The sequence below is a fragment of the Micromys minutus genome (assembly GCF_963924665.1).
Source record: "Micromys minutus genome assembly, chromosome: 23".
NCBI classification, from domain to species: domain Eukaryota; kingdom Metazoa; phylum Chordata; class Mammalia; order Rodentia; family Muridae; genus Micromys; species Micromys minutus.
In genome coordinates this window covers 791,366-815,729 of record NC_137958.1, presented here as the reverse complement: position 1 = coordinate 815,729, position 24,364 = coordinate 791,366, and positions in this window count along the sequence as shown.

The following is a 24,364-nucleotide window of genomic DNA, read 5'->3' as shown; positions in this document are numbered from 1 at the left end:
AACCACATTTAAACCATAGAAGTGAGCTCCTTTGCCTGGACTTAATGGCCCTAAAGCAACAGCCATTATTTCTCCCTTCAGATGGTCACACGTGTGAGCCTGTTAGAGGCCTTCGCTGCACCTTCCCTGGGCTTTCCCATGCGTCCACACTGGTGAGGTGTTTGGCCCACCATAGCCAGATGGTGCCCGTAAGTATTAGAATTAGAATAAAATACCTCGAGGAAAAGGAATAGGCAAGAGAGCAGTTACTGTTGTGGGTAATGTGCACAGTAATGAATAGAGCCACCAGGCACCCATGGGCTCTCCTGCCCCAGCTCGTTCCCCGGGGAGACAGGACCAGACTGTATGCCTGTTAGCACTGTTTCTTTTCAACCAGAAATCAGATGTGAACTCCTGAAGCAGCTCTATCAAGGAGGTCCGGAGACATACACTTGAAACAAAAGGCTGGATTTAGTGACTTTGTTAATTTGAAAAAAAAAAAAAAAAAAAACAATGTTCTAAAGTCGAGGAGGGCAGGGCTACAATCTAAGTCACATACCAAAGGGACATAATTGCAGATGTTGAGTCTGTAAAGAACAATGATACAGACTGAACCAGGACACATACAAAAATGTGAACTAAGTGGATGACACTGAGAAGCAGAAAAATTAAAGACGGAGTCCAGCCCTGGGACATGCTGGGTCAAGTTGCAAAAACAAACAAACAACTGGCTTCCGACTGCTGAGGTTTAAAACAGCAAAAGGGTCTGGATCACTGTGGGCTGGCACTGAATTCTGTTCACCGTCAGCATGCAGGGATCCAAGCTGATCTAATGGAGACGCCTCTTTCCCCTCCCGCCTCTCCTCCCTTCTCTCCTAGCCCTTCCCTCCTCCTCTCCATTTCCTTTTCCCTCTCCCCTTCCCTCTCCTCCTCCTCCTTCCTCCCCTCCTCTTACTCCACTCTCCTTTCCCTTCTCCCCTCTCCTTCACTCCTCTCCTCCCTTCATCTTCCCCCTCTTTCCCTTTTCCCCTCCTCTCCTCTTACCCTCCCTTTCCCTCTCCTTTCCTCTTCCTCCTCCTTTATTTTTCCTCTTTCAACAGTGAGTCACTATCTACCACAGGCTGTTTTTGATTTCTTCATCCCTCATCCTCAGCTTCCCAAATATTTTAAGATTGCAACACTTGGGCCACAAATCCTGGCTTTGCAGGATTATTTTTAAAGCACATTTTTAAAATAATGAAGTCAGGAAACTGAGTCAGTCACATCCTGGCCCCTAAAGTAGACATGTATGTTACATTAGTCACACCTGGTCATAACCTAACATGGGAGTAGACTGTTGTCCTGAGCTCATAGTGGAAAGGAATTAGACACACTGGGGAAATGGGGTTAGTGCAGACCACAGAGAAATCCTCAAGACTGACAGGAGCTGGGTGGGAGCTACCTAAGAGTAAGAACTCAGACAGGATCTAAGCTCTGAGAGGGCGTGTCAGGCTCACAAACCTGGATCATGCTACCAACAACTACAAATGGCTTAGGGTTTTTCCTAAGTCCTCATACCCCAGCCCCAAGGCCCAATCAAGATACTGTGTTCTATGTCAGTTTCAGGAAGGCATCCCCTGTTCCACCCCTCCATCTTCCACCCCAGGCTTCAGGTATGGCCTGAGGCAAAGAATGACGTTTGTTCATGGTTCAGGTGGAAGTGGTTTTCAGGAGTCAGCACATTAGCTTTTCACAGGTATCTAAGCTACATTCATCATTAGGGCTGGAGAGATTGCTCGGTGGTTAGTGGTGTTTGCAGTTCTTCCTGGAACTATTGTAGCATCTCACAACTGTCTGTAACTCCAGTTCTAGGGGACTGCCACCTCCTTCTGGACCCCGAAGACACCAGGCATGATAGGTAGACATACATGAAGGCAAAACACTCATATACATAAGACAAAAGTTTAGGACTCTGCAGCAGACTTGTGTTTTCTGACAACCACAGACAAAATTTAAAATGTTGAAGGACACGTATTTTCATTTTTTAGTGTAAAAATGTGCATCCCACGAGAAAAACATTTAAGTGTGAATAAACCCAAAAGTGTTATTTATTGTATTTGATTCATTCCCACAGTGGACAATATTTTAGTTTCTGGTTTCCAAAGTCCAGAACTTTTCAATCAAGTTCTCAGAGTCACCTTCTTTGAGCAAAGTGTTCTGTGTTTATTAACTCAGGGAAGATGGGAGATAAAGAGACGACTGTTTGCTTTCTGATTACCTGCATTCCTGAGGTATTTGGGGCTGAACACATTGTGGGGAATGCACAGGGGCTTTTGTTCTCTTAGCTTATCTTCCTCAGATGACAGATGTTTAGAAGGAGCCTATACCATATCTCAGGCACTTAAGCCCCAATTCTTTCCCAAGGACCAATAATGAACAAGGGACAGCAGAAGAGAAGTTAATGTGTAGCCCTAAAACTCATACAAATGTCCGATACAAGCAGGGTGTGGGTGTGCGTGGGTCGACTTTAATGAAAGCCATTGGTGCTCAGTGGACTTTAATTTTCAGTAGGATATCAGAGAAGGACACAACTTCATGTTGAGAAAAGTAAACATTCTGAGAGAAGAGCTCCGTATGCTTTTCCTTTCTTCTAGCTAGCCCAGAAATGTCATCCCTTCAAAGCAGAGGGTGAACCGCACAGCCAAGGACAGAAACTAAAACAATCCGTATGGAGGAACCGGAAGGGAGGTTTTAGGAAGGTCACACACCACATGTTCCAAACAATGTCACCGCATAATCCAATCTTCCATAGGCTGTCACTCACTCAGCTGCAGGAATGGCTTGGTATGCACCTTTCAACCAGAGAGCTGGCTTTTCATTAGTATCGCATTCAGGATTGGTTATCAGGAATGGCCCAATGGTAAATTTATTATTCATAAAATTGGGTAACTATAAAATGATTATAAGATTAATTTTATTAAGGGTGTTTTTATTCTTCAGAGCCCTAAAATATGCATAGGGCTGAACCTGGAAGGAAGATAATGCTGATTATAGCTCAACCTCCTTCTTGCCAATGAACCCCCATTTTGCTCAAGTTCAAGGCAGGCAGTATTTGAGGGAGGCTTAGGCTCTTTCCCATCCCTTGGAGTCATTCTGGGTAAATTGGCCAAGTAGTTCGTCCACTGGCCAGCTGTCAGCTTAAGAATCTGGCTTTTGACCCAATTTTTTTCCTAACAGAGATGACTAGAGTCTGTCTTATGCTATTAGAAAAGCCAGAAATGCTAAGTGATTATCTGAGGAAATTGATAAATGCCCTCATTCCTGATGAGACATCTTCCTCACGCATAGAATGTTTTCCCTTTCTCTCTCCCTCCCTCCCTCCTTCCCTCCCTCCCTCCTTGCCTGCTTTCTTTCTTTCTTTCTGTCTCTCTCTTTCTCTTTCTTTTTTTCTTTCTTTCTTTTTTCTCTCTCTTTCTCTTTCTTTCTTTCTTTTTTCTTTCTTTCTTCTTTCTTTCTTTCTTTCTTTCTTTCTTTCTGTCTTTCCTTTCTTCCTTCCTTGCCTGCCTGCTGGCCTTCCTGCCTTCCTTCTTTCTCTTTCTATTTCTATTATTTCTATTTCTATTTCTATTTATCATCCTATCCCCATTGAGAGCACTGCTGTTTACATCTAGAGTGGTCCAACCAGCTGTGCATTGAAGATATTGAAGGACAACATTATTTTTGTCTAGGCTGAGCATACAAACATGACATTGGCTGTTGTGAATTGTCTGGAGATAGCCTGAAAGTATGGAGGTGTGTCTAGACAGACATTGTGCTAGTATATACAGGTCTCTTCAGCACGTGCAGAGTTTGGTATCTGGATAAACAGCTAAAAAAAATACTTGTGATGTAACCATATCTGTTGAAGTAATCATAAAGATTCTTTCTGTAAAGCCTTCCAATATATTAAACAGACCTTGAATTTCTTGGGGGAAGTGCCACGAGGTGATAATGAGTTATTGATTGTATGTGGATTTGATTTCCAGGCATTTTAATAAGGAATTCTGCATCTTTGTTTTTGAGGACCCTGAGCTGATAGCATTCTTTGACTTGTCATTGTACATTCATAGTTGTGGTATCTGTATATTGCTGGCCTCAAACATAAGTTTTAAGAGTTTCTTCTTGTATTTATAAGACTCTGTATAGAATAGATTGTATTATTTTTCATTTAAATGCCTGGTGTAATTCATCAATGTAAGTTTTCCCATAAGTTTGGGCATGTCTTGTGTGTTTTGTGAGTTTTCCACTTATTACCGAAGCCGTTCTTTCTCACCGAACTCAGAGCTCATAAAATAAGCTAACTTAGCTCTGTTAACCTTGCTCTGGCTGAAAGATGGTTTTCTTGGGACTAGAATTTCAGGGTGGCAGCTGTCTTCTTTCAGTCCTTGGAGGACTCCAGTCTGTGTCTTCCAGCCTGAGAGCTTCCAGATGTTGTCTTCCCTACGTCCTACCTTTGCTTCCCTGTGTGGACAGTAGCCATGGCTCTCCTGTGAGAGTAAATCTGCTTCACAGGTTAATCTTGGTGGCACTGTGTCTAATGCACTTTCCTTTGGATTCTGTGCTGTGTGGTGCTCATTGTGATGCTTAGATTTGTTGGCATAGGTTTGATGGAATTAGGACAGTCTGGACCACTGTTTCTTTAAACCTTTGTAGGCATTCCTTGCATGTATTCTTCTGGAGCTCTAGTGGCTTACGCAGTACACAGTGTGATGTTATCGGCAGGTTACCCATGAGGCAGGGTCCTTTGTTCTCTCTCTGAATGCTCTTAGCTTCCCTCACTGTCTACAGCTCTGATGAGCTTTCCTTCCACATTGTTTAATGCTAATCTTTGTCAGTGTGTTCCAGACTTCACGGACTTATTTTTCCGATCTCTGGAAACTCCCCTGGAGGTTGTTCTCTTCTCCAGTCTTTCAATTTTATCACATCCATCTCCTCTAGTTTTGAGCAGATACTTTACAGTCCTTCATTATTGCTGGATTTCTCTGTCAATCAACTTTACTTCTCTTTTTAGTTCATGTTTCTCCCTTTCTTTGTCTGTGACCTACAACTATCTGTATTTTACCTACAACAATCTGTATTTTACCTACAACTATCTGTATTTTACCTACAACTATCTGTATTTTACCTACAACTGGCAATATTTTACCTATAATTAGCTGTATTTTACCTACAACTAGATGCATTTTGCTTGTTTGCATTCTAGATTTTCTTCTCTCTTCCTTTTTAACTCCTGGATGGCCATTCCACTGCAGTTAAAGGTCAGAGTTCTATCTTGAGGCCCTGTAAAACAAATAAATGTCTCAGTGCCACGGAGGCAGCCTTGTAACCCTAGCTTCTTGGGACATTGAAGCAAGAGATTCTCAAATTTAAGGTAAACTTGGGCAATTTAGTGAAAACTTAGATAAAAAAAAACCTTAAAAAGAAATCTGAGACTATGGCTCAGTAGTCAGACACTTATGTAGTATGAAGCACTGGAGTAAATACCATGAAACAAATAAATAAGCCACTAAATGAATTGGATGAGTCCACTTGAGTCTTCAGAATGATCTTCATGGGCTAAGTAAGACATTAGGTGACCTTAGATAATATAATCCCCTTCGTGTGTGCCTCCTACTGTCTTCTGTAGCAAATTACGTTTTAAAGTGTTCAAATAAACTGAAAGAGAAAGCAAGACAATAATAAAGACCCATATTGCTGAATATTTCACTTTCTTGTGTTCAGTACTGACATAACAAGATTCATCTTCTGTAGCTGTAAGGACAGGTCCTGGTCCGGTCACTCTGGTATATATGAGTACAGATATCACAGACGTCATCAAAACACCTGCACTTTCTTTTGTAGTGAGGTTTTATTAATTTATTTACTGAAAAAGCTATAAAGAGATCCTCACCTCTTAGTAGCAAATATAAAGTTTTTTTGAAATTTCCAAATTCATCAACTTTAAACTTTTTTTTCTAAATAAGGTTATAAACAAGAATAAATTTAATGTACTGGAAAAAAATTTCTTGATACCAGTTTGGAAAAAAGAATGTAGAGAAGCCCTGAGTTTATGTTTTCTTGTCCCAAGAATCCAGCTCTAACAATACTTGTTTTCTTCTTGTGAGGCATGTAGCTGGTCAGAACATGTCTACAATGGTCTCAAATCCTGTGGAAAGTGCGACAGTTCCTAAAGTCATGAGTTCCGTGGATGCTTTCCCAGCACTGGGCACAGGGAGAGTCATTAATAACCATCGAAAATGTGCCAGCCAGGCTGGACTCCTGCAAGGAACCAGGGAGTCCTGCTCTCTACCTGTTTGTACATCACACATTCTCTCTTAGCAGATGTCCAAGCTGCCAGAACTGACCTCAGAATAGAAGAGACTGGACTAGAAGATACTAAAGGCTGTGATGGGAAGGTGGAGGAGGGATGGATAATAAAATAATACTTTCTAGAGCTCTTATAAGCATGGCAATGCGGTTATGATTTACAGTAACCTTTAGATGCTGTGTTAGTTAGGGTTTCCTTTGTTGAGAACAGACATCATGACAAAAGCAACTCTTATAAGACTACATTTAATCAGGGATGGCTTACAGGTTCAGAGGTTAAGTCCATTATCATTATGGTGGGAAGCATGGCAGCATCTAGGTAGGCATTGTGCTGGAGGAGCTGAGGGTTCTACATCTTGTTCCAAAGGCAAATGGAAGAAGCTGGCTTCTAATTATCTTGGAGGAGGGTCTCAGAGCCTACCGTGAAAATGACATACTTCCTCCAACAAGGATGTACCTCCTAATAGTGCCACTCCATGGGCCAGCCATATTCCAACCACCTCAGATGTTTATTTACAAACTAGAAGAAACAAGCTTAAAGCCTTCAAACAGAGAAGCACACATGGAACGATGGGTGCTAATTCCCTTGGCTTAGCATGTCAGGTATACAGGTGTTGAAATATCACACCATACCCACCGCTCATTGGCAGAATTCAGATCTGCTTGGATGAAAGGTTTCAAACTACATGCTGCCTGAGTATTACTCTGAGGTTCTCGGAGCCACTCTGTGTTTCTCCTATGGGTGGAGAGAGTCCCTTCCATCTTCAACTAGTGAATATACATCCCAAGGAAGCCTTTTGTGCTTAAAGAATCCCCATAATGTTGGAGCCTCTCTCCACAGGGTGGATAATTCACCATATTCTCTCTTCACGCACAGGATGAACGTGTTCCTGTTATACAAGTTTTCAGTTTAATTTTCTCTCTACAATCAGCACATAGCACTCTACATTTTTATAGGATGGACTATGAGATTTTAACACCTGAATACAAAGTGTACTGACTAAATCAGGGTAATTAGTTTCTGTCTCCTCATTGCTATAAGATTTATTCTCAGATAGCTTTCTTCCATATGCCAGAACCACTCACAGTGGACAGGGTCTTTCTACAGGAATCAGAAACCAGGACAACCCCCACAAATATGCCCAAAGGCCAACTGATGTAGGCAATTTCAGAATTGAGATCCTCTTCCCAGATTATTCTAGGTTGTGTCAAATGGGTAATTATCAAGCCAGGGTGGCATATAATGGAATATGATTAGCCCTAAAAATAGTTCCTGGGAATTGAACTCAGGACCTCTGGAAAAGCAGCCAGTGCTCTAACCACTGAGCAAACCCTCTCATTGCTTTGTTCTAGGAGAGCTTACAGGTTTTTGTTTGTTTCTTTCTTTTATGGCGTCTTCAGGATCCTACACATACCACATACATATTCACCATATTCAGTGTGAAATATCAGTAAAAACTCTGAATGCTGAGGCTCACAATGGCATAAACTCTCACCACTCCAGAGAGAGAGAGAGAGAGAGAGAGAGAGAGAGAGAGAGAGAGAGAGAGAGAGAAGGAGGAGAGAGAGAGAGAGAGAGAGAGAGAGAGAGAGAGAGAGAGAGAGAGAGAGAGAGAGGGAGAGAGGGAGAGAGGGAGAGAGAGAAAGAGAAGTCTGGACACTCTGGAATGCTTGGAATCTGGAGGTCATGTCTGAAGAATAGTGGGTAGACATCAGCCAAGCTCTCTTTTGCACACGAGGCGTGGTGTGGAATGCTTAAAACAGCATGCTATGCTCTGAACATGAATCACGAAGATGGATGTTTTCTCATCCATTTCACTCATAATTCTGTTAGAGTTGACCTCAGAGATGTGTCATGGCTGTGCTGACCCTCCACTTTGAAAATCTCCTCAAAGGATGCAAGTGCTCTGACAATTACACCTGGAAGGATACTGTAGACTTATTGCCTATCACTTGCTTTAAATGTATAGAGAGTTTTGTGGTCACAAGCATATAATGCACATTGTCAACAGAAAAGTACTCAAACAATAAACAGCAACAAGACAGAAGCAGAAGCATTGAAGTCATGTCTTTATTTCCTGATAGCAACTTTCTAGACTGGGATTATGGTTACAAGACACATATCTTTATTTATGGAGCCCTCCACAGTGGTGGAGTGGTGGTGACTCAAAAAGTGAAACAACAAGTGATCTAGTAATCCCAGCTAAAGATGTGCGGCTCAAAGAGCTGAAAGCAGACACTTACAACAGTACTTGTGACAGAGCTATTAAAATCGGCAAAGTGGGATTCAACTCAAGTGCTTACTGATGAATAAACACACACACACACACACACACACAGAGAGAGAGAGAGAGAGAGAGAGAGAGAGAGAGAGAGAGAGAGAGAGAGAGAGAAAGGGGGAGACTATAGTTTTATTTGGAACTCATGTCACAGGCAAAGAAATGTAGTGTAAACATGTTAGATGCTGCTTGCAATCTGCTGAGCAGATTTATCCTCAGCTAGTTTTGTTACACATGCCAGAAATACCTGCTTAGAGAATGGCACCACTCACAGTGGGCAGGGTCTTTCTATAGCAATTAGAAACCAGGACAACCCTGACAAACATGCCCACAGGCTAACTGATATAGTCAATTATGGACTTGACTCTATCCAAATAATTCTAGGTTGTGTCAAATTGATAGTTATCAGATTAGGGCAGCATATAATGAGGTACAATTAATCCTAAAAAAGAAGGAAATTCTGATGTCTGTTATAATATGGGTATAACTGAAGATAGCATGGTAAGCATGACTCTACTTGTATGAGGCTCTGGAGTTATCTGATTTATAGATACAGGATAGTGACTACCAAAAGCAAGCTGTAGGAGAGACTGGGAAATTGTTTTATGTATCCAGAGGTTCCGTTTGAGATGATAAAAAGTTCTAGATATGGGAACTGATGGTAGTAGGATGTGAATGTAGGTAATGGCTTAGTAGGAATCACAAGCCCTGGACGCCTGCTCTGACCATATGCAAACAATGCTCTATTGACTCCTTCTACTGAGAGGGAGAATAATTTGCTCTGGCTCAAGTTCAAAGAAAACCTTAATTTCAAAGCTGTATTCAGTTCTTTATATTCCTAGGATAGAGATCTGGGAATCATGTCCCTTTTGTTTTGTGAAACACCATGTGAACTCTTTGACCATAATGACATCTCCCTAGAGTAATCTCTGTGGGTGAAGTCACAAAAGAGAAAATCAAATTTCCCTGCTCCTGAGAATAGGATTTTCTTTTTTGAAGTAACAATGGTCTAAATCTTGCTCCAATCAATGCCTGGGAAGATAAAGTTTGGAATGCTAGGCAAGAACAAGGGTCTTGGGAGGGATTGAGAGACACCTGGAAAAAATGGCAGCAGGCTGAGCATTGAGTTGATGCACAGCGGATGAGTGGCTCTTCATAATTAAAGATGGACGAGGTTTCAACAGCGAGGTTTCAAACTTTCAGATACAACTCTGAAGTTGCATTTTGCTCAGGCCAGACATACGCTAGGGAATAGTGCAGAGAAAGAGATGGTGTCTTAGATGATGAGAGGGTGGTATTCTGGAGCCCTGTGACTCTAGGCTCACCGAGGAATCCAGGGCGAAGCTCTCTGAGCAGGAAGGGCACATATGGCCGTAAGTGATGACAGGGCACAGGTATCCTACACGCAATTAGTAGATAGAACCATCAGTTAATTCAATTTTCTTTTTAAGGAACACATGATTTTAAAGGAAAGATAACTAGAGTACACTGCTGTGACAGAAATTCAATGAAATTCATAAAAAAATTCTCTACTTATACCCTATCTGAATGCCTTGGATTCTTTGAGTAGATACCTCACCTTCCAGCATTAGGGTTCTGTCCTTACTCTATTCAGTGTTATATCCAGTCATATAGAATTTTATTGTGCCTAAGAGAAAACCCTAGACAATCATCGTATACACACACACACACACACACACACACACACACACACACACACAAAGCCTTATGCACAGAATTCTTGAGGCAGCTGGTCCAGGACAGATATAAAGTGCCAGGAGATCTCGAGCAGCATTTGATGGTTCTAATATTCTACTGTATAATTTCAATTCTGAAGCTTCGGTTTTATTTTTGGTGTGTATATATAGACAGATGTGTGAATGTACATGTGAATGCATGTATATGTGTGTGTATTTATGAAAGGTGTGAACCTATCTATATACATGTGTTATGTGAGTGTGCTTATGTGTGTGTGCATGTATATATATATATATATATATATATATATATATATATATATATATATGCACATGTGTGAGTGTGTTTGTGTGTATGTATATGCATGTGTTGTGTGTGTGCTTGTGTGTATGTATACACATGTCTGGGTGTGTATGCATGTGTGTGTATGCATGTGGAAGCCAGCTGAACTTCCATAGGTACAGTCTATCATTCTTTTTGAGATGACGGGTCTCTTCTTGGCCTACATGGCACCTATTTGACAAGGTCAGCTAGCCGGTAGCCCCTACGAATTTCCACATATCTCTGGTTCTTCAGTGCTAGGGTTGTAAGTGCACTTGGCTTTTTACATGGATTATGGGAATTAAATTTGGGTGCTCATGTTTGTGTGACAATTATCTTAGTCACTGAGACATCTCTCAGAACTTAAAGCTTCTTTGAAGTTTAACTCATGGCTTGCAATGGTTAGTTTTAAAAATCAACTCAATTTACACAAAAACATAACATCATCTGGGAAGAGAGGCTTAATAAGAAGTTATCTAGATCAGCTGGCCTGTGGGTATGCCTGTGAGAGATGGTCCTGATTACTGATACAGTAAGAAACAGGACACTGTGGGCAGAACCATTCCCTAAGTAGAGGGTCCTGAATTATGTAACAGTAAAGAAAGCTATCTGAGGAGTAAGTAGGCTGGAGACGTGTGTGCTTTTTTCGTCTTTCTGCTCATGACTTGGATGCAGTGTTTTAAGCTCCTGTCTGGGAAATACAGTCTTTGAGGTAGAGACACAAAATCAAAGTTCCTTAACTAATCATCAATTATTAATTCTTAATTATTACAACATAGAAAAATATGGGTCCTACCATGAATATGCATCATCTCATCTCTAAATGCAGGATTAGTTCAAGGATTCTCTTACGCCTTCACTCATGCCTTTCTCTACACACCATCTTTATCTCTTTCTGTCTAAGATTGAGTATCTCCTCTTTGCTGTCTTATATTCAGTGTCTCTTCTAGTTTCTCATGTAAATGACTGTCAGATGCACCTTTATGCCATCCACCTCTTGTCCACCAGGTAAGTTTAAAGGCTCCTGTCCAGCTCTGTTTCCCAGTGCACCTCAATGTATTTGACACCTTCCATCCACACATGGCTTCTGGTTTGTTTCAGCCATATTTCTCCTTGGAGACTTTTTCTCCTTGTATATGACTCATAGTTCATTTTCTATTGTTGTAACAAGATACCTGAGGCTAACTAATTAGTAAAGAAAAGAGCTTTACTGAGCACACAATTTTAAGAGGTAAGAGAATGCCATGAACATCTCTTTAAGTTCTGATGAAGGTCACCTTGTGTGTCATATGACTGATAGTGAAAAGCTATTGAGAAGGAGACAGCCCATGGTGAAGTTGGAAGCCAGAGATCATTGTTCATTAATAACAACTCCTCAGTACAGACCAAACTCCTCACCTCTTTCAGCGAAGCAAAATGCGGCACAAGAGAAAGAGCCTGGGGTCCTGCAAGCTGCACAGAGGGCATGCCATGATGACCTAAGGGTCCCAACAGGGGAACATATGCTGGGAATGCTCTTCACACATAGGGCTTTAGGGACAGACTGATTATACCATAGCAACAGACTCATTCCAAACATCCACAAGGCTCCTAATCAAGATAGAAGCCAAGTTATGTTTTTTTCTCCTATATCAGCCCTGAAATTTGTTTTCCATGAACTTTTTGAGATTTTGGCCAAAATATGTAGATTCTCATTGAGCACTGTTCTACAAATATAGATAGGACCAATGCCCAGATGTGGTATCTCTCTTCTGCTGTCCTTGGGACCATGTCCACTCCTGCTTTCATGTGGCCTTCAGAAAAAAGTAACTTGAAGAAAAGATTAGGTTTTCTTGGGGGTAGTGACTATAATACATTGTGGTGTTAGTTTCCTTTCCTTATGAGGTCAGGGCTGGCACTTCACCATGTGCACACTGATCTCTGGCAATTTCGCTTTTCTTTATTTTGTGTTCTACCAACTTTACAGAAATTATTTTTCCTGAGTACATTTTTCCTCTTAAATGCCATAAATGATAATTAGTTACCTGGCTAATATTTTAAAGGTCTTAGCTTTAAAAAAATCAAATCTTCACTTACTTCCAGGTTCTAGGGAAGATCCTGGATTTAATTCTGGAGGCTTTAGTGATTCACTTTGACTGCTGAGTACCTCTGGGTCCTGTTACATATTTGTGAAATAAGTGAAAGGCCAGCACTCACAGACATCCTCTCTGCAGATGTGCATGCTGGTGCAGTGTTTGTAGAATGGTCAGTCTCTTCCCAGAAAATACTGTCTTTATGTGCTGCGTTACAATGCTGTTATAATATAAACTAACAGACTATGTTCGAATCTACTCAGCCCATATTGATCTATTGGTCAATTAGGTTGTCTTTTTTTCCTGTGGCGACACTTCATAACATTCTCCGTAATAATGAAATCCATAGAGATTTGTAATGTTCTCTTTTTCCACTCTTGATCATGCTACATCTCTTTCATTTTTGTATAAATGTAAATGCTTTCCAGCTTCTATCAAATTATGTTAGGATTATGTCTTAGTTCAAGTTACTATTGCTGTAAAAAAACACCATGACCAGAACCAAGTTGGTAGGAAAGGATTTATTTGGCTTACACGTCCACATCACTCTTCACTGAAGAAGGTCAGCAGGACAGGAATGTAGAACATTGCAGGAACCTCGAGGCAGGAGCTGATGCAGAGGCCATGGAGGGTGCTGCTTACCGACGCACTCACTCTTGTTTGCTCAGCTGCCTTCTTCTCTTATAATTAAGTATGGGAGAATAAAGATTTTGGATCTTTGCTCATGATATAGTATATAATAATAATAATAATAATAATAATAATAATAATAATAATAAATATTATTATCATTATCATTATTTGTAAGTAGCATTTCTTGTTGACTTGTTTTCTAGTTACTGGTTGATATTTATTTGTACATATGGCAATCATTTCAAACAAAAAGGGACCTACTTCTTTTCTAACCTTAATTTTTCTAGTGTATTTTTCTTGTCTTATTACATTGGCTAGGAGTGTTAACTAAAATGTTGCGTATTAACGAGCAAGAGACATACTTGTCTCCTTTTGAAAATCTTGGACAATTGCCACTTTAGGCAGATAATTTGAAGAGCCCTTCCTTCTTGGCATTTCTTTATATTTGCCTTCAACTTCCATTGTGAAATACTTTTGGAATGGTAGTAAGTTATTTTACTTGATTACTTGGGATTAGCAAGTGAGTGTGTGAGACTGATTCTCACATGCTAGTTTGGCCCCTAAACTTGTGTGTTCTAAGAACTATTTATTGCTCATTGCTTGTTCTTTTTCCCTTTCTCCACTTCCTAAACAATAAGTTAAACTGAGTGCAGACTGCCTTGTGCCTCAGTTGACCCCAGGAAGCTCCTCTCAGTACAGATCGCAAATCTCTTAGATGCTGTTATCATCTTATTTGAATAATTCTTGCTTTAGAACATTGTTTTATCTTTACAAAAACAATGAAAAGATGAGGGGGTCCCTTATTTGTCTCACCCGTTTCCAGCAACACTTTTTTCCAACAACAGGAAAAAGCACTTGTTACAGATCTGTAGTCAGTACAGGTTGCTGCTGATAGGTCATTAAGTTTTCTGATTAACATCTCTTCATGTTCACATTCAGAGCACTACATTGCATTCAACTGAATTTGCTTGGGCTCAGCTGACAGAGACTGTGTCTGAGTTTTGTTTGTTTGTTTCTGATAATCTTTATAGTATTAAAACCATTGTCGGACATTTTACAGGATGTGCATCGCCTCAACCTTGTGTTTTTCTACAGGCACAGCATTTTTACTGGTTTAGATAGAGGGCCAGAGAGGGCTCTTATATATTCATGGAGAAATGAGCCAGAACTCTCACAACACTGTCTTTCTAGATCAGACCTGTTTCCTCCCACAGTAGCCTTGATGATGTAACATCTGCCATTCATGGGCTTCTTCTCTGGATCAAAGCCCATCAGGTCAATTCATATGGCTATAAAGATGCACAACCGAGCCTCTGTTTCCTTGACGTTTATATGTTTGATTTCCACATAGACAGCCTTGTCATCAGAGTAGGCAGACACAGGGTGACTGAGCTTGTGTGTCCTCTATGATACACCCCGTGCCAGTGATCTTTCCATTGCTATAACAGATACCAGAGACAATAAGTTAATGGAGAGAATGGGTTATCTTTTGAATCATATGTTTGAAGGAGCTAGTCCGTGGTCATCTGGCCCTGTTGCTTTGGGTCTTTGGTAGAGAAGTGTCTGTCTGGTGGGGATATGAGGTAGAGGAAAATACCTCACACAAGAGAATAATATCAGCTTCTATAACCCCCTCTAAGAGTGTGATCCCAGGAACTCTGAAGACCTCACACATAACCCCACCACTTAAAGGTTTCTTAACCTAGTAATACCACTCTAGGCAATATGCCTTCAGCACATGGAACTCTGTGGAATATTCCAGATCTAAATTGTCATGGGGTGACCATTTGTCCTCTAAGGCTACCATCCTGCCTACTTGTTGACTATGACTTCTTCCTGGAGACAGAGCCTCCTTCCACAGTTGGGAAGTGTGAAGGCCATGCAAATCTATCAGAGAAGTGGACTTATGGTTGAATCCCACTAATAGATAATCTTGTTTTATTGTGGCCTTGATAGTTCTTTGGCTATGATGAAGTCTGTAGAAGAGGGGTAAGTGTCATAAAACAGTGTGGTGGCCTACTGAGCACCCTAGAAGCAATTAACCAGTTGAATGAGGGTTCTGCCAAACAAAATTTTCAGTTAAAAAAAGAATGTGGCTCCTGAGGTTACCAGTTCTGTTTGGATGCTGGGTGGAGTATCAGAATGCTGTACAATCTTCTGACGAGGCTGGACACCACTTACTACCTAGAAGCCTGCTGAAAGTACCTGTTGTGCTCTGTTTCTTAGGCCTGACCCACTGAGGATCCAGAGATTGTAAACACTCAGGGCACTGATGGTTACATAGAACTGTGGGCCTTGTTATCTCAACTCAGCATCTTTTTTCTTCTCTTCCATCATGGGAACACCTTCTTGTCCATCCCAGCCCCTCCATGCTGCTACCAGGCTGCTTCCATCCCAGGTTCGAGTCAGGCATCAGCCACATGAACCTCCATCTTCAGGACTAGATTTCCACTCTCTGTGGAAGCCCTTAAGAGCCACTTGCAAATATCCCGTTTCTCCTTCAGTGACTGAAACAGTGTTACAGCGCTTCCTCTCTCTCTATATTAGACATGAGTGTGTCACACTCTCAGACCACTTCGTACCACTGCAAGACGAAATGTGCAGAGGTTGCACATGAGCTGCCATGTTGCTTTTGTTCTTGCTGCAGCACGAAGAACATAGGTGAGAGGGAGCCTCTACCAGCCCAGAACTCCAAGAGCTGACAGTGAGCTGAGCTCCAGCCAGGCTGCACTGAAGAGGGAAAACAAACCTTGTTCAATGCCCTTAAGATCCAGGATTCTTTGCTACAGCTGTGTCATAAACATTCTCTGAAATCCCACTCTCAGACCAGTGTCTAAGAAAACAGCTACAGTCCACAGTTTCCCCTGTGATTGGGAATGCGATTGGGAAGGGTGGACTGGGGCTGTATCGATCCTGTATACCTCAACAGACCAACAGTTGTCATGTCATCTCAACACACACAAGACATGATCCCTTAATCCGCTTTCCCAGCACACCTGTGTCTTGGATTGTTCCCCCATGAGATGGGAATCACAACAGTAGTTGGCTCAGGGTTGCCGTGAGCGTTTGAGGTATGGCCACCAAGACATTTACCTGTAAATTAAGGTGAAGAATGATTATGACAATAGCAGCCACCTAAGACAGACCTGTGAGCATCAGTCACTGATCGGTGCCATCTCTGTCTTTGGACAAGAATGAGGCATGTGTGGTGTCCTCCAACATTTTGAGCTATTTGCTCTCTAGGGGAAAGTTGACTTACAGTGTTTGCCAATTATTGTGGCTGAAATATCTCACTGTGATGACCACCAGCATGATGCCACTGAAGGCCGAGTCAGGAAGCATGCGCAGAAACTCATCCCAACACTTCCACACATGGACAAAGGAGTGCCAGCACCTCTCCAAGGTCATGGGATGACAGAGTCTAACGGACGTGAGTCCTTATCGCTAAAACACAGCGCCATTATCTCATAATTCCTTTATAAGATGTTCTTCCGGGGTGTGTTGCTTGGGTTTAGCTTTGCTTTTGTGTCACCCACTAGGTCAGGTGGCCTTGAGATCACTCTTATAGCCTAGGCAGGCCTTAAGTTCGTGATCCTCCTGTCCATGCTGGGATTAATGGTGTGACTATCATTTTTAGTTTTTACTTTCTCTTAATAAAGGCCACATTTCACAACTGGACTGCAAAGGGACAGTATGTGGCACCATTACCACATCACTGGACATGTCCACTTTCCTGATCTCCGTGCAGAGGACACCAGTGTCTGAGCTCAGCTTGAGTCTCTGAGTCCCCAACACAGGACCCTGAGAAGCTCCTGCCAATCTGCTAAAACTGGTAGTATGGTTAAGTCATCTTTATGTGACTTCCCACATAAAATACATTATAAAATTTGGGCTACAAAACTCAGAGAACATGTTCTTTTATTTTATTTTTGAATTTATTTGACAACCATTCAATCAGTTAAATTTCTAATTCTCAGGTTCTTGTGAATCGTGACCTACCTCTCTGTACTCTCAAGTGCTGTGACAAAGAAAATTGATGGAGTGGGTGTGGTGGTATTCACTCATGATCTCAGCCCTGGAGAGACAGGGGCAAGAGGTTCACAAGTTTGAGGGAAGCCTGGGCTGTATATATAGAAAGAGTGTCGTCTCAAGAAGAATATATATCAGAAATGCCAATAGGTGTGCAACAGCTACATTCCAGTGTGGGTAGTCCAAGAGCTGAGGAAGACTGCCTGGAAAGCATCCACAGTCAAAGATAGGCGGAGAGAACAAATGTGATCCTGACACTGGGACCACAAAGAAAAACAAAAGACCATAAACACAAATGCTTCCAAGAAAAATTAAAATTCTCTTCCAATAATCTCATAGAACACAAATTGTGAGAGGCAGATTCTTACAGAAAGATGAGTGGGCATAAATAATCGTGGGTACCCCTGCCAAGTGCCTGCAGCGTGTGCCTCGACCAGCCAGAACCCCAAAACCCTTCCCAATAACGTTTGAGGTAAAATGGAGAGTTTTCTACTTAGGGCTTTAGTCGAACCTGAAATAAAAAGTACACCAAACTTGAACGAAGTCACCTTAACTTTTGGTGTGAAGGATATCTGACTTCATTGTGCTCAAGACTGTGACCCTTAGCTTGATGTCCCACTAGATGGCGCTGCTTATCCAAACAACCTGTGCAACCGCTCTATCAGAACTACTGTCTTAATTTGGTTGTGTTTAACTGTGACAGTGTGCCTTCCTGTCTTGGCATCAAAGAGTTGGTCGATTATTTCCTTGGTCTTTGGCAGAAATCTCTCTTTGTTTCAGTCCCTGTCCTTTTTGCTTTCATTCTTTCATGCACACGTACACACACACAAACACACACAGGCAGGCAGACAGACAGACACACACACACACAGAGGTAGACAGACACACACAGAGACACAGACACACAGACAATCTCTTGAGTGTAGCTTCTGTGTGGCTTGCACGTTACCATTTAGAAGATGCTCATCCTCTTAGCCCCATATCTTCTTGGGTCCTTTTGAGAATCCTACAGAAGTGGAACTAAAGAAGCTCCCTGCCCTCCACAGAAGGCTTCCTTTTCTGTCTCCCTTCTTTTCACACCCTTCCTTCTTCCATATAACCTTACTGATGCCCTTCCCAGTCAGAGCCCCTTGACTCTCTTAAACCCTCTCACTCAGTTTCCCTGATGGTGCCTGCTTAGCTGGCTGAGTCTCCGGAACATCCGACGTCTCCTGCATGAGGATGTCTGTCTCCTGCTACCCTGCAGTGGGAATGCACAGTCTCCGGTGAGCTCGGTGTCGACCGCAGCATGTGTTCTTCCTAGGTTTAAGATCACTGGTTAAGAACATGGCACATGACCCGATAACTTGGTCATTGTCACCAAGGATTCCAAAACCTAAATGGCATGATGAAAACTAGTTAACAGCCTTGCAGACTGCCCTCTCAGAGAAATCTCGGTGGGAAAAAAGGCTGAAGGAATGCACAGGACTGGAGACAACCTTGAACTTGAGATTAGCAAAGGTTTCCACACCAGAGGGGTAAACTGGCTGAGGAAGAGAAAGCCGAGCTCACTGTGCCCATGTGGAGCAGCCCCACCAGGCTAGACAGTACAGAGAGCTAGCCAACTGTGACAGGAGATGGAGCAGACACACACTGGAATTCGGAACTGAAAGGAGCCAGCAAAGGATCTCTAGACCACTCCGGGCTTGGGCTGTCCCTTCTGTCATTCACATAGTGCCTTCACCCAGTGCCTCATATGCAATGCTCCTTTGCAAATCAGCTGTCGTGGCTTTAATCAAAGTGTGATGGAGTCACACGGAGTAGGGTGGGCTGTTACTCAACGACTGGTGTCCTCACAGATTAGGAGAATTAGGGACTAAGGGACAGCAGAGACAGACTCGAAGTGTCACAGCTGGCAGACAAGACTTACAATGTCCAGCAGAAGGTTCCAGAAGGCTCTTGTGGGGTGCAGGATGCACAGCACAGTCCTTAATATTTTTTATATCTTGGACTTGGCTAACTATCTCTAGCTGGCCTGTAAGACCCTCTCACCCCTACACACACAGTCTGTTCCTCTGTGCTCTCTGGGTCCCTCTATATTCTCATAATTCCATCAAAGCCCACCTCCTTCTAGACCTGAAAGCATCCCTAAGTAGCCAAAACTGTTTGATTTTGGACATTAAATCTCTGGTGAATATATGAGTTAAATAAACTTAAAAAAAAAGAAATAGTCCAACATCAGGTATTTTTGTTACAGCAGCAGAAAACTAACCAATCCATAGAGACTTCGACGTTGGCATTGGAGGTGACAGCAGCTTTGAGGGCTAGCACAGCAATAGTTTTTAAAGCTGTGCACTAATTCAGTGAGCACACAATTAAATAACATCGGTCATGCTTTGGGTTTGAATCTCAGCAACTTAGAAGACAGGCAAACACGTGATAGCCGCATGTCCTCTCTGAATCTATTTTCTCACAAATGAGTAGTTTTGTTGTTCCAGGTGTAAGATCTGAACACCCACGGGGGTTCAGATGCTGGTGAAGAGTTTTTCACGGAGACTAAAGGCAGGACAATTTTACTCGCTTCTTTCTGTTGTAACCAGTGAGGTTGGAAGAGAAAGACTTCACAACCTATCAGTCCCACAGTGAACAGTTCCCTGACTCACAAAAAGCACAGGTGTTTACACACTACTAACGTGTTGTCAGGTGCTTACACGCCACTAACGTGTTGTCAGAATTTCAAATGAGTCCCTAATGCCGTGAACAGTAAGTGACCATGTCTCTCTCCCACTCACTAGACAGTGGCTGTGAGCTTCTAGAGAGGAGTTCACTAAAGTCCAGCCCAGAGTTAATCCTGTACTGCTTCACCTTGCTCACACTCATCAGTGTTTGCTGTGGCATGAGAAAAGTCTGAAGCCCAGGTCAGACCAGATGTATTAGTCAGAGAACGTATGGAATGTCTCTCTATATCGAGGGAATGTATTGCAATGACTTACAGTCTGTGGTCCAACTATCCCAACAATGGGCAGCTGTGAATGGAAGTCCAAGAATCTAGTTGTTGCTCAATCCCATGAGGCTGAGTGTTTTAGCTGCTCTTCTGCAGAAGTGGGTTCCAACAGATGTGCTGGCAAGAAAGTTGAAAGAGTGGTCTTCCTTCTTCCAATGTCTGTATGTAGGCTTCCAGCAGAAGGCGTGGCCCAGATTCAAAATGTGTATGACCATTCCTAGATATGGAACTTGCTTTTTCCCAGGCTGATCTTGAACTCAGAGGCTCCTTGTCTTAGTCTCCTGGAACTAATGCTCTACCTTGCCTAGGCTTAAGATTTTAATGGCTACTATGACTCAAGGTCTCCATGTCAAGATCAGAACACAAGGTCAGAAATGTGTGTCTTATAGCCTGAAGATCTGAATTGCAGGTGTGTCTTCCACTTCTGGATTGTAGTTCATTCCAGATAGAGTCAAGCTGACAACTAGGAATGGCCATCACAGCAGGCATGGTGATATGTACCTGGGATCCCAGCACTCTAGAGGCTGAGGCAGGAGTATAGTTACTGTAAAGACTGCCTGTGAGCTGTACAGGGAGACTTGTATACAGAAGACAATGTTTGGGAATGTAGTTTAGTAAGCAAGAGGTTAACGAAAAATTGCTTAGTGTGTTCAAAGTTCAGGGTTCCAGATCTGTTGCCAAAGAGTTGTCCAAAGAGTCTCTAGATTCTGGCCACAAGAAGAGAACAGGAAAGAGGAAGGGATTTTTGGGGAGTGCCAGGTGTCTACCTCTCTTGCTTCCAGAACATAGTTGGAGGGAGACATCCCAGGAACAGAGATGGAGCTACAGTGAATAGGAATTTCACTGACAGAAGTGGAAACACATGGGCCAGACTGAGGCAGACTTTGAAAGCACCTTTTCATAAGAGCATCCTGCAGAGAGAATGGACAAAAGAGAGATGAGTCTATGGTCTAGAAAGAGACAGAAAGATCAGTGTTTTGAAGTCACCCCAAGGTTGTCTACCACCCAACCCCAGGAGTGTGACTTGGTTAGATTTCTCTAGCTCTATGCATCCCTGGAGACCATATAGAAACATCCCTCAAGATCTTTGTCATAGGATCCAACATACAGAAAAGGACCTTAATACCAGATGCCCCTATTCCATGCAAAAAGCCAGCTTCTTTCTCTCTCTTTTTTAATTGAACAACTTTATTTTAAAAAACAAAGATAAATGTACAGATTTTAAGCATTTTTGCATAAAAGCATATGAATATATTTTGGTCAGTACTTGTTTTTTTTTTAAGGTTTGATAGTGTGCATTAAGATCTTACTAGTTACAATGAGCATAAAGTACATGTAAAACAAGATGTTTGACTAATTCTAGCTTCTCTTGTAGGTTTTATCCCACACTTTGCCCTGCCCTGGCAAGGCCAGACATATCTGACTGGTATATCACCACCAGTCCTGAGCTGGGGAACACTTTCTTCTTATAGAGAGATCTTTTTAGGTCTGCAGAGGAGACTGTTATGGGCATAGAGAAGGCTTAAGGGCATCTTCTGGGCCTTGGGGATAAAGATCACATGGTTCAAGCATATAAGCAGGCCTGAAGGGAAAGAAGTTCCTCGAGTGTTTCTGCTAGCAAGGTCAGTTCCTGCAAACCCGTTGAACACTGCGTTTTCTCCCTGCTGACTTTATTATCTCTATTTTTTGAAGAGTTGGCATTTTAAACGATCCGAATGACATAGAATCTATCTTAATTATAACCTTTCCTCTTAGGGCAAAGAGTTGTCTATGAAAGAGTTTTTTTTTTTTAATTTCTTAATTAACCTGCAGTGACTTTACTTTGCCAAAGATCGTGCTCTGGAAGCATTAAGATCTCTGCTCTCTCTCTGCTACCCAGAGTAGTTTAAAAAACAAAACAAAACAAAACCCCAACAAACCCGACATAATAAAGATTGGGAAAAGTCAACAACCCCATAGCAGTAACTGCTGGGGTATCAGAGGCTAGAAAGTCTGAGGAAGCAGGCAGCTCACACATTGAGACTATAAAGTCGCAGGTCTCAGAGATTAATGTTCACATTCTGCACACATCATTTCCAAGGGGATGTTTGAGGATAAATTGCTCTTTTTTATCATCTGCCTCAGATCTAATTTTTGATGATGAGGTTTTGATAAGCAGGCTCTAATTCATTAATATGTGGCTTTTTACTATCCACTTTATCTTCCAAAGACAGTCCTTAATCCACCTAAACAGAGATTGCATCTGGGTTCAATAAGTAGAAGACAGCAGGTGTGACAGGGAAAGAAACATGTTCCATCCCAGCTTCCTTCTAGACTTCTGTCTCTTCCAACCAAGGAGGACTTGGTTAAAATGTCCTTGAGAAATGATGTCTTCAGGTTTCCCACCAATTCAGTTTCTCCTCAGACCTAGAAATGATCCAGCAAACATCATCACATGGCCATAGATTTATTGTGTATAAATGTAACAAAATTAATGTAATTAAATTGTAAGCAAACAAGAGAATCTCACCTTCCCATTTTTATCTTGCCCCTTTCAGTTCTTCTTTGCGTTTGATGACACAGGGGAAGCCATATAACTTTTGGGCACCAGATCGAGACAACTTGGCTTAATGTAATTTAGGAGAAGCATTAACTATGGGGTGCTAATGGGAGAACCCTTTCTTAGGCTGGTCTTTAATGGTTGCTATCTCTTAGGAATCTTGTCCCTTATGGGATCTTGTCTTTTCTAGGGCCATATGTTGTGTGCTCATTTGGGCCTCCCTAATCCTATGAAGGAGTTTGAATTTCCTGGTCCCACCTCCTGCACCATATCAAATATACTATTTGATATATATATATATATATATATATATATATATATATATATATATATATATATATATATATATAAAGCATAGTAATTAAAACCTTAAGTAGTATTAAGTGTCATACCCAAACTCCATGGAATAATGTCATCAGCTGAAGGCCAGATGATTAGACACAGAAACATGTAGGGAACATTTCTCATCCAAACTACAGTAACTTTTATGAAGGAAGTCCCTAGTGGGTGTCTAAGAAGCATGTGCACAATTCTAGATAACTGAGTACACTAACTCACTGGATGCTCATCTGCCATGAGTATACCCTTTTTTGTAGGTGGGAAAAAAATCAAAACCAGAATCCAGGTGACAAGTGTCACACCCAAGTACCCCAGCTCAAATGCAGGGTCTGAGCCCACTACCAGGTTGGAAAGCTCACTTGAGCCCACCAATCCCTGAGCCTGTAAACTCATTAATCCTGAACTCAAAGATCCACCACTACCCTCCCTGAAAATCTCCACCCTGGAAAACTCTACCCCTCAAAGCCCCTATATCAAACCTTCCACCTGCTCAGTTCCCTGCTCTTGTGTTTCTCCCAATGAATCTCTTGTGTGATGTTTGTCATGTGGTGTGTCTCTGATGTTCCTTGGCTCTTTGACTGGCAGAATACCTATCTCCTCAGAGCTGCCACATTTCTAGAGGAGAAGCTCTTCCCTTAGAGCTGTAACAGACATCACTTGGAAGCAGGCTGCCCTTGCTTAACATTCCCTGTCCAAGACTCTAGTGCTGAAGAGAAAATGCTGTGCCCTGTGATCAAGCTGTGGGTATGCAGAGCAGAGACCACACAGTTTATGGGGAACTGATATCCATCCCTCAATCATTCCCTTTGTAGAGAGTGCTGGGGGAAAGAGACATCGAACCTCAGTTTAAAACAACTCACTGTTTTAAATGATCTGATGCTGGGAACCCAGTTTACTCTTGGGATGCAGAAATAGCCTAGAAGCTGATGTAGAAAATAGGTCTAAGGTGCTTACTTTGACTTTCTACTTCAGGATGAGAGACTTCTTAGAAGCCATTTTAGATAATGTGAGTCATGCATTTCTGTCATTGATGGTGAAGGTAGTGTGGTTAGTGTGTGTGTGACCCTTGTTGACAGTATTTCTTTTACTAGAAATAATAGTGATCTCTCTGTGTGTTTATGTATGTGCAATATACACAAACATGTGCTTGCATGTATAAATATGTGTA